The sequence below is a fragment of the Pipistrellus kuhlii genome, unplaced genomic scaffold (genome assembly GCF_014108245.1).
Source record: "Pipistrellus kuhlii isolate mPipKuh1 unplaced genomic scaffold, mPipKuh1.p scaffold_m20_p_2, whole genome shotgun sequence".
Classification (NCBI taxonomy): domain Eukaryota; kingdom Metazoa; phylum Chordata; class Mammalia; order Chiroptera; family Vespertilionidae; genus Pipistrellus; species Pipistrellus kuhlii.
The window spans coordinates 151,864,224-151,874,092 of NW_023425515.1; the positions used below are offsets into that span (position 1 = coordinate 151,864,224).

Genomic DNA, 9,869 nt, shown 5'->3' on the forward strand with positions numbered 1-9,869 from the left:
CTTCCTTCCCCCCTGAAATCAATAAAAATAGATTTTAAACATTTTATTGAATTTATTGGGGTGTCATTGGTTAATAAAATTATATAGGGTTCAGGTATATAATTCTATAACATATCATCTGTATGTTATATTGTATTCATCACCCAAAGTCAACTCTCCTTTCATCACCATTTTAAATTTGTATTTTTTAAACCACTAACTTTGTGGTCATTTGTTACAACAGCAATTGGAACCTAATATAGAGGGTAAGGTGGGCGGGGGAAGGGTGGGTGTAGGGGGTAGAAATGAAACCTCAGGAAAGAACCTAGCAGAGAATATGGACCTGGAAAAAGAAGTGGTCATATGGAGGTAGCTCAGTCAGGATGCAAAGATGTTGAACCCCGTCTATCAAAATCAATTGATAAGAAGATCAGAATTGGTTAATAGCTCAATATTTAGGAGGCTTCTGGCCTCCCAAACAGCGAGTATCTCTAATAACTTGGGAGAAACCGCAACAGAGCATGGTGTAGATGAGTCAGTTAGACCTGGGTTTGAATTCGCTGCCATCTATAACTGCGATCGTAAACAAGTTATGTAACCTCTCCAAGTCACAGTTTTCTTATCTGCAAACTGGGAGCAATGTGTTTCTCAACTAGGAGAGTTGTTGTGAGGACTAAATAACACGTATAACATGTTTAACATAATGCCTGTCATATAGTAAACAATAATTGGTTTCTATTATTAAAAATATTCATACAATTTTAAGAACCTTTATAAGAACAGTTCTTTATATATATATAGTTCACACTGACTAGACCATATGTAGGGTCTGTGGTGAGTTATGGGAACAAAAGTCAAAGAACAACTAGGATGATTGAAAGACCCCAAATCAGCCCAGCTGGTATGGCTCAGTGATTGGGCATTGATCTATAAATCAGGAAATCATGGTTCAATTCCCCGCCAGACAACTTGCCTGGGTTTGCAGGCTTGGTCCTCAGAAGGGAGTGTGCAGGAGGCAGCTGATCAATGATGCTTTCTCATCATTGATGTTTCTACCTTTTCCTCTCCCTTCTTCTCTGAAATCAATAAGAATATATAGTTTTAAAAGACCCCAAACCAGGTCAGATAGAAAAAATGTCTAAAGGATTGGGGAGGTTTGACATAAAGCTATTTGAAATATTTTCAGGTCTGGGCTACATAATTTGTGGGGTCAGTGAAAAATGATAGAGTGAATTCTCTCATTCAAAAAATTATGAAGACTTTCAAGGTGACAACAGTGCCCCGTATCCAGTTCACACACCCATGAAGCCTGCCCTGGATATTATCATGTATGAAATGATAGATTGAGGGTGGGAGCGGCTGGGGAGAGGTCAATGGGGGGAAAAGGGAGACATATGTAATACTTTCAACAATAAAGAATTTAAATGAAAAAAAAAAAACAAAAAACAAAAACAGATTCACTTGGTGGGGCAGTGATGACAGCAGCAGCAAGAAGATGAACAAGTACAAGTCCTTGAAATATGATGACAGTGGGGACCATGATCAGAATGAAGAAAACAACATATAAAAAGATGGTGAGAAGGAAAAAGTGGAAGGAGACGCATCAGAGCACCAGCAAGAGGAAGACTATTGTCCCTGGCACAGTAGAAGGTCCCCTGCAGGACAGCCGTTCGTGCTGGTACTCCAGGGAAACCCCTGATTGCCCCACCAGCTCACAGAGCTGTGAACAGAAAGGCACAGGGATTGGCACCTTGGCCTCTCTGGAGCAGTTCTGGAGGTTTGACAGCCACATAGTACCTCCCTAGAATCTGACGGGCAACAGTGACTTTTATCTCTTCAAAGAGAGAATTAAACCCATGTAGGAGGAAATCCTATATAATAAAAGCATAATATGCTAAGTGTCTGGTTATCTGGTTGGCCATTCAACCAATCAAAGCATAGTATGCTAACGATATGCTAAGGCCATTCAACTGCACACACTGACCACCAGGGGACAGACAGTGGACCTGTCAATCAGACGTTATGACATGCACTGACCACTGGGGGGGGGGGGGGGCAGACGCTCTGATTGGTAGGTTAGCTTCCTACTGGAGTCCGGCTAACTAGAACTGAGAGAGACAGGCCAGACATGCCCTGGAGCTCTCCCACGGCCCCTTCTGGGCTGGCCAACTTCCTGCATCCCTCCCTGACCCCGATTGTGCACCAGTGGGGTCCCTTGGCCTGGCCTGCGCCCTCTCACAATCCAGGCTGAAAGACATCCCCCCCCCCCCCATCACAAGTGCATGATTTTCATGCACTGGGCCTCTAGTTAGCAAATAAAAATGATTGGCAAGTGGATTGTTTGGTTGCATAAGGGATTGGTATCCTGTTGCTGGAAGAATGTCATCCTGGTCATGTTGGGGGAACAATTCATGGCTGGGGAGATCTGTGAGCCTGTATTTCAGGAGGTTTTGGGCGGTTTCGGGGGGACATTATTTCAAGATGGAGTAAGATTGGCAGCAACCTAGCAACTAAGATCCAAAGCTGGCTGTGTGTGTGTGTGTGTGTGTGTGTGTGTGTGTGGTGTCCAAATAGGTGGGAAGGCTCCAGCCAGTCCTTCTCTCTGCTCCCTGAAGGGGCATCCCTGAGCTGCATGCTCCCCTTTGGTCCTCATCCTAGAGGAGGGATTCTGCTAGACACCCTCCAGCATTGCTGACTTCATAAAGCAGACAAATGGAAAATGTGACTTTGTAATAGATAAACTCTGTTTTAATAGGGTTCTGTGAAGGAGCGTTAAGTCTTTTGTTTGCTCTGAGCTGTCCAGAGGCCTCCTGGGCATTCTGTTGTGCTCTTTTCATGCTGTGCTGTGCTAAAGGCACCAGGACTCTGTGTTCTCCCAGTGCTGTTGCCTGAGAGTTACCATTATCATGCAGGTCTGTGCACCCAGGAAGAGCTTTTTGTAGGAGCATTTTTGGGTGTAAATGTGCTCTTCTGGCTCTGCCGTTCAATTATTGGGATATTTTGCTTATTTCTCTCCTCTCTCCCTCTAAGCCCATCACTTTTGAAAATGCTTTACAGATTGTGTGTCGTTTCCTGCGTATGCTCTCGTTTTCCCTCCTGCTGCTCTCTCTTTCCTTCCTGGGCCCTGCTGCACTTAGGATTCCATCCTGGAGACCACACTGGTTCCACCTAGGCTGCTTCGAAAGGTGGCCTTGGTCAGTTAAACTGGAGCAGAACCCAGTTTGATCAGGAGCTAGATTATAAAATACGTTCCATACACAGGCTTTGGAGCTGAGGGCAGTGATGGAAATCATGTTTCCAGATGAGCTGAGCCTGTATGTCAGGCCTGTTTCTGTGGGTTCTTATGTGCACTCCACTAGGAAGAGAAGTGGAAAGCTGGTTGCTGCCCGGCATGAACCTTTAATATGGTAAAATCCTGAAACTAGGACAGCTGTAGAGAAGGTGACCTTGGTGGATGACTTCATTTGAGTGGAAGTGCCTGTTAACAGTGGTTGGAAAAACATACTTTCAGTCCTCATCACTTGACACATACATTAGCAAATGTGTTCTGATCCCAGATACCCCTATAGTAACTTCTTGAAAGCTGATGCAGTCATACTTTAAAAATGACCAGTCAGCCTTAACCGGTTTGGCTCAGTGGATAGAAGGTCCCAGTTCAATTCCGGTCAAGGGCATTTACCTTGGTTGCAGGTTCATCCCCACTATGTGCAGGAGGCAGCTGATCTATATTTCTCTCTCATTGATGTCTCTTATTATCTATCCCTTTCTCTCTGTAAAAACTCAATAAAATATGTTTGGTTTTTTTTAAATGACCAGTCAGTCATCAGAGCACCTAAGATTTAAGTAATGATGAAGGGTCCTACAGCAGCCTCCAAGTAGCATTCACTGCCTTATTTGACTTGTGTGAGCAAAGACTGCAGTATCTTAAATTATGCTTTTCTTTAAAACATGTCTTTGAAGACTAAGAGGATCCTGAGTCACCTGGCTTCAGAGAAATCATATGAGAGTAACAGGCATTTTTAAAAATATATATATTTTATTAATTTTTCACAGAGAGAAAGGGAGAGGGATAGAGAACTAGAAACATGAATGAGAGAGATACATCGACCAGCTGCCTTTTGCACACCCCCCACCGGGGATGTGCCCACAACCATGCCCTTGACTGGAATGGAACTCAGGACCTTTCAGTCCGCAGACCGATGCTCTATCCACTGACCCAAACCGGTTTTGGCTAACAGGCATTTTTTTTTTTATTGCATTTGTATTACTCTCTTTCTACTTTTTAACTTTTGAATATCCTCTAATTTACCACTGTTTGGGTGTAAATGTGCTCTTCTGGCTCTGCCGTTCAATTATTGGGATATTTTGCTTATTTCTCTCCTCTCTCCCTCTAAGCCCATCACTTTTGAAAATGCTTTACAGATTGTGTGTCGTTTCCTGCGTATGCTCTCATTTTCCCTCCTGCTGCTCTCTAAATATATTTTTTTTCTAAAATAACAGAGAAATGTAGGGGCCAAAAAGAAGTGCTTTCATTACAGGTAAAGGGGATCTGATAAGAAGATCTACTGGTGCCCCAAGAATGAGTTTCCCAGCCTCTGCCAATAGAGAAGGAACAGAAACTGTGATGAGAGTGATTGCACTGGTGGAGCAATTGTCTGCTCTGTGATAAAAAGAAATATCGGGGGGGAGGGGGAGGAGGATAGACTTGACCCCAACAGAGAGAACTAGAACTAAGGGGAAGACACTATAGACATAATGTATGGGGAAACTTTGTAATTAGATAAATGAAGATAGGACAGCCATTGGCATTTCTGTCCTCAGAGTTATTTGAGCAGAGGGTAGGCAGCCACTCTGCAGTTACTTTATGCTGTAGGTCAGAGAGCGCCTCATCACTAAAGGTGTTTAGAATCTGAAGAAATAAACATTTAATTAAATGATTTCAAAAATTTTTTTCCAGTTCTGAGAATTGGTAATTCTATCAAACATTTTTTATGGGGGAAATCTTAAGAGCCCTCAAATTTTTCTCAAAAATATAATGCAATTTTTGAACAATATGAAATACACACACACACAACTTTTCCACCATCATAGCTCTTGATATACTTTCTCTATTGCATTTATTCCACTTATACTAGCAAATAGCTTTTCTGTTTATGCAATATCATGAGTACATACTATGTCCATTAAATGGCTATAGTATAATTTGTTATCTCCTAGTTATTGGGTTGCCCAGTTCTTTGCAATGTTTAATTATTATAAAGAGCAATGCTCTAGGTATTTTTGAACATAAAGGTTCTCTTTGTTCTTGAAATACTTTATTAAAAGAATTAGTTTATTTGGTTGCAAATTACAAAGGTCATTGAAGCAGCCTAAATAAGACAGGTTCTGTTGATAACAGATTCAAGTAAAATTCAAAAATACAAAGTGCAGCCTCATCAGCGTGGCTCATGAACCGGAAGATGATGGTTGGATTCCTGGTGGGACATCTACCCAGGTTGTGGCTCAATGCCCAGAGTAGGGCCGGTAGTAGGCAGCCAATCAATGATTCTCTCTCATCATCGATGTTTCTATTAATATTTTTCTTTCCCTCTACCTACCTCTCTGAAATCAATAAAAATATATTTAAAAACAAACAAACTAAAACTTCAAAGTGCAAACACATAGGAATTGGAAAGTTGCCCAACATACCCCCTCCCCCTCTCTTGTCTCTTGTTTTCTTTAGAAGGTCAAGTCTTTCTCTGCCTATTTTTGGTTCCTTGAACTTTGGTTCACATGGAGCTTTGACTTATCTTGGAACCAGAGATCAAGACTCTGTATTAAGATTCCAGAGCCAACCACTAGCTGATTAGAATTTCTGTATTTCTTAGATCAGATTCCTGAGCAAGAGTCTGGTTAGCCAGGCTCCCCTGACTTTGTGACCTGTGTTCTCCAGTTGGAGGACATAGGAGATTGGCAGTGGTGCCAGGACTCTGGAGTCTACCTAGATTCAAACCAAGCTTCTCTGTGTCTCTACTAACTAATCTGTAAAATGAGGTTAACACTGGCACCTATTGCATGAGATTATTGGGAAGATGAAATAAAGTAATCCTTGCAAAGAAATATAAGAAGGGTACATAAGACTCTGTATGGCTCATGTGTGTTATCTCTTAGTTTTAAAAAATGTTTTATGGAAAATATACATAACAAAATTTACCACTTTGATCGCTTTTAAGTGTATAATTCATTAGCATTAAGTCCATTGTTGTGCAGCCTTCACCACTATCCATCCCTAGAACTTTTTCATCATCCCAACCTTTGCTCTTGTTTTTTAATTATCATCATTATCATTATTTCAAATATGGCTGCATGGGCCCACCTTCTGGAAGAGTGCGATGGAGTCTCTTCCCAAAGAAAGGAACATAGTGGGTAGGCATTCCAAGAGTTACTACAAATATCGCACTTTTATAACTCTAAGTCTTACAGAACACTTTTGCATATTATGCAGTCCTTCCAAGGAAGGACTTCTTGAAATAGAAAGGTGTTATAGTCTTTATTTTACAGGGAAAGAAACTGAAGTTCAGGACATCTGTCTTCCCCAGCATCGCTCATCTTATTTGGAGAGTCAGGACTCAAGGTCAAGTCTTCTCACTCCCTCTCTGTGCCTTTTCCATGACATCTCCGAGATGTGATTACTCAGCCAAGCTTTATACCCATTTGTTTCTATTTCCTATTACATACTCCATTTCAGATTATAAGAAGGAAAAGAAGAACTCTCAAATTGGAACTTGTGGATGGGCTATATCTGTGAAGTATTGCCTTACAAGAACTCTGACAGCTAGGTTAGTTTACCAGTTTCCATCCTAACATGTAGGAAAAGCAATAACAATTTAACTTTATTATACAATGCAGTGATTCTATGAAAACCAAGGAGTGGATGGTTTGGCTAATGGACCTCAATCTTTACTTTGAAAAGTTCTGAAATATTTGCCAGAAGCAAATGGCATTACTAAGTGGATTTTTAAAATAAGATATAGAAAAAGATACCATTAGAATCAAAATGGGTGAGTTTCTGCTGGTGTTTTATGGTTTGTACAGAGAAACATATTTTGTCTGATTGGCTTAATTAAAATTTTTTAGTGAAAAATACCTCTGCTAAATGCCAAATTTTTATTAAAAAAACAAAACAAAACACACAGAATAAAAGCTTGTGTGGACTCAAGCTACCCCACAGCACCTTTTAAACAATTAGATTAATGTTACTATTAGACAAATTTTCCATTAAATTAATGGCAATTTTTTGGATTAGACACTCACCTTCCATTTGGCACTCCAACTCATTTCCTTGTCACTTGTTCTAAAAGAAAATAATTCAGGAGAGCTGAACACTTTAATGTGATGAGTTTTTATTATGTCTGTTCTGATCATTCATTTGTATAAAATTTATGGATTCTCCCTTTCATATCAAGTCACAGCTCTTCTCTTTGACTTTCAACCTTATCCCAGGTCATCTATGCCACCCTGATCTCACACTATCTATGCCACTCTGTTTTCCTCAACTCCTCAATGTCCATTTATTTGTTATGTTGATTTCCTTGTAACTCTCAACTAGGTCATATCCAGCCAATCCTCATGTCTTTACTCATGCTATACTTGCCTTTCCCCTTATCCATGTGGAGTAACTTTCCCCTTTATCCATTCTGAATATTTTCATCCATCACTGCCAACAATATCCAACTTACTGGCTCTAAGGTTTTCCTGACAACTTCAACTCTATATATAGATTTTATCCTTTGGTATGTGTGTGTTTTTTAATTGATTTCAGAGAGTACAGGAGAAGAAGAGAAAGATAGAAATATCAATGATGAGAATTATTGATACCTGCCTCCTGCATGCCCCTTACTGGCGATTGAACCTGCAATATGAGCATATGCCCTGACAAAGAATCAAACTGTGACCACCTGATTCGTAGATTGATGCTCAACCACCGAGTCACACTGGCTGGGCCTTTGGTGAGTTTTTGTAGCTTAAAACCACTACTATCATTTATTGAGCACTTATTAATTGCCAGGCCTATTATCTCCACTCCCCATTATGGCCACACAAGGTAATTATTGTCATCCTAATTTTATAAAAGGGGAAAAATTAAGTTTAAAAAGTTTAGATAATTTGCCCAAGGTCACATATGTTAAGTTGCTAAACAGGATTTAACTGCAGTGATGACTGAACTCCATTGCTTGTATGGACTGTCTCTTAACTATATACAACCTAGAAAAGTTCTGTAAGTGTGTTTTTGTGTACTAGTCTTCTCTCCTCAATTCTTAAAACCAGGGACTATATAATTCAAGAATTGCATTCAGCTCCTAGGTACAGAGATCTAGAGTGATAATGGATTCAGTAAGACAGAAATTGAATTCTCTCTCCATGGAAAGGGGCCCAGAGAAAGGCAGGACAGGACTGATCATTTGGGCCCTAGCATCGCAGTCATATCCTCTTCCCTCCTTTAGCCATCCCCAGGGTGTGGGCCTTATTCTTATGTTCTTGAGATGGCTTCTGAAAGCCATCATTTTTGTTTCCCAGGCAAGGAGAAGGAAAAGATGAATGGGAAAGAATATGTCTCCCAGTAGAATGTTAAAATCCTTTGCAAGAAGTTCATCTTACAGCCTCTGTTTATATCCCATTGACAACCATATCTGCAAGGAAGGCTGGGAAATATTTTATAGTGGAATAAACTGATTCAGCAAGAAAGGTATTCTGTTTCTGAGAAAGAAAAGGATTTTGATCATCTGAAGAAATGATTAAAGGTTCAAAAAATCAGATAGTTGATAACAGTAATGCTTTTCTTAATTTTGCGACCGTTAACCACACTATTTAAAAAATGGGTGACTTGTGATTTTTTATCATTCTAAATAAATACTCTCTTTTGCACCTAAATAAATAAATGCTACTTAAGACATTAAAAAGAAAGCTGAAACCGGTTTGGCTCAGTGGATAGAGCTTCGGCCTGCGGACTGAAGGGTCCCAGGTTCAATTCCAGTCAAAGGCAGGTACCTTGGTTGCGGGCACATCCCCGGTGGGAGGTGTGCAAGAGGCAGCTGATCTAACTCTCTATCCCTCTCTCTTCCTCTATGTAAAAAATAAATAAAATATATTTTTTTAAAAAGACATTAGAAAGGAAGGAAGGAAGGAAGGAAGGAAGGAAGGAAGGAAGGAAGGAAGGAAGGAAGGAAGGAAGGAAAGAAGGAAGGAAGGAAGGAAGGAAATGGATGTTGAACAGACAATGAATAGTCTCTGCCACAGAGACCCACGTCCCAGTCCTCTCTTATATTTCCATGGCACCTGGAAGGTTCTCAGTAAACAATAGCAGACAGTCTAATGGAGAGAAATGGAGAAGAAAAAAAGTAATTTAGAAAACTGGTAGATGAATAAACTGAAGAGATGGTAGCTACGTGTAATTTCCAATTTATACTCTATAAGAAAATAAATACCTATTTATTTCTCCCTAAATAAAACTACTGTCTCTTAGACAGCTAGTGTGGAATGCTTATAAAACCAATATCAAGATGAAGAAAATGAGGCCAAGTCACTTGAAATTATTTTGAGTAGATTTCTTTTGTTTCTTTCATCATTTATTCTTTGCATACACTTTATTCCCATTTATGAAATTGGAATAATAAAATCTTCTGTTTTGCAAAAGGACTCATTGCAAGCAAGCAACCACTTCTGATAAAATGGCCAGTTTTCAGGTAATATTTGAGGAGCACTTAGAGGAAAAAAGTACATTACATTTCCAATAGGAATTAGAAATGCTGTGCATTTCTGGAACTCTCCGGAGTTTGTCCTTCTGATTTGCAAAATAACTTAAATGCCTGAAACAAAAACATATGGTAATTACCTTAAGTGTTTCCCCAACC

General features: G+C 39.9%; 1 pseudogene; it reads left to right on the forward strand.

Annotated features, from left to right (window-relative positions):
- The first annotated feature begins 316 nt into the window (after positions 1–316).
- LOC118723099 lies at positions 317–2,919 on the forward strand (annotated as a pseudogene).
- The last annotated feature ends 6,950 nt before the right edge of the window (positions 2,920–9,869 follow it).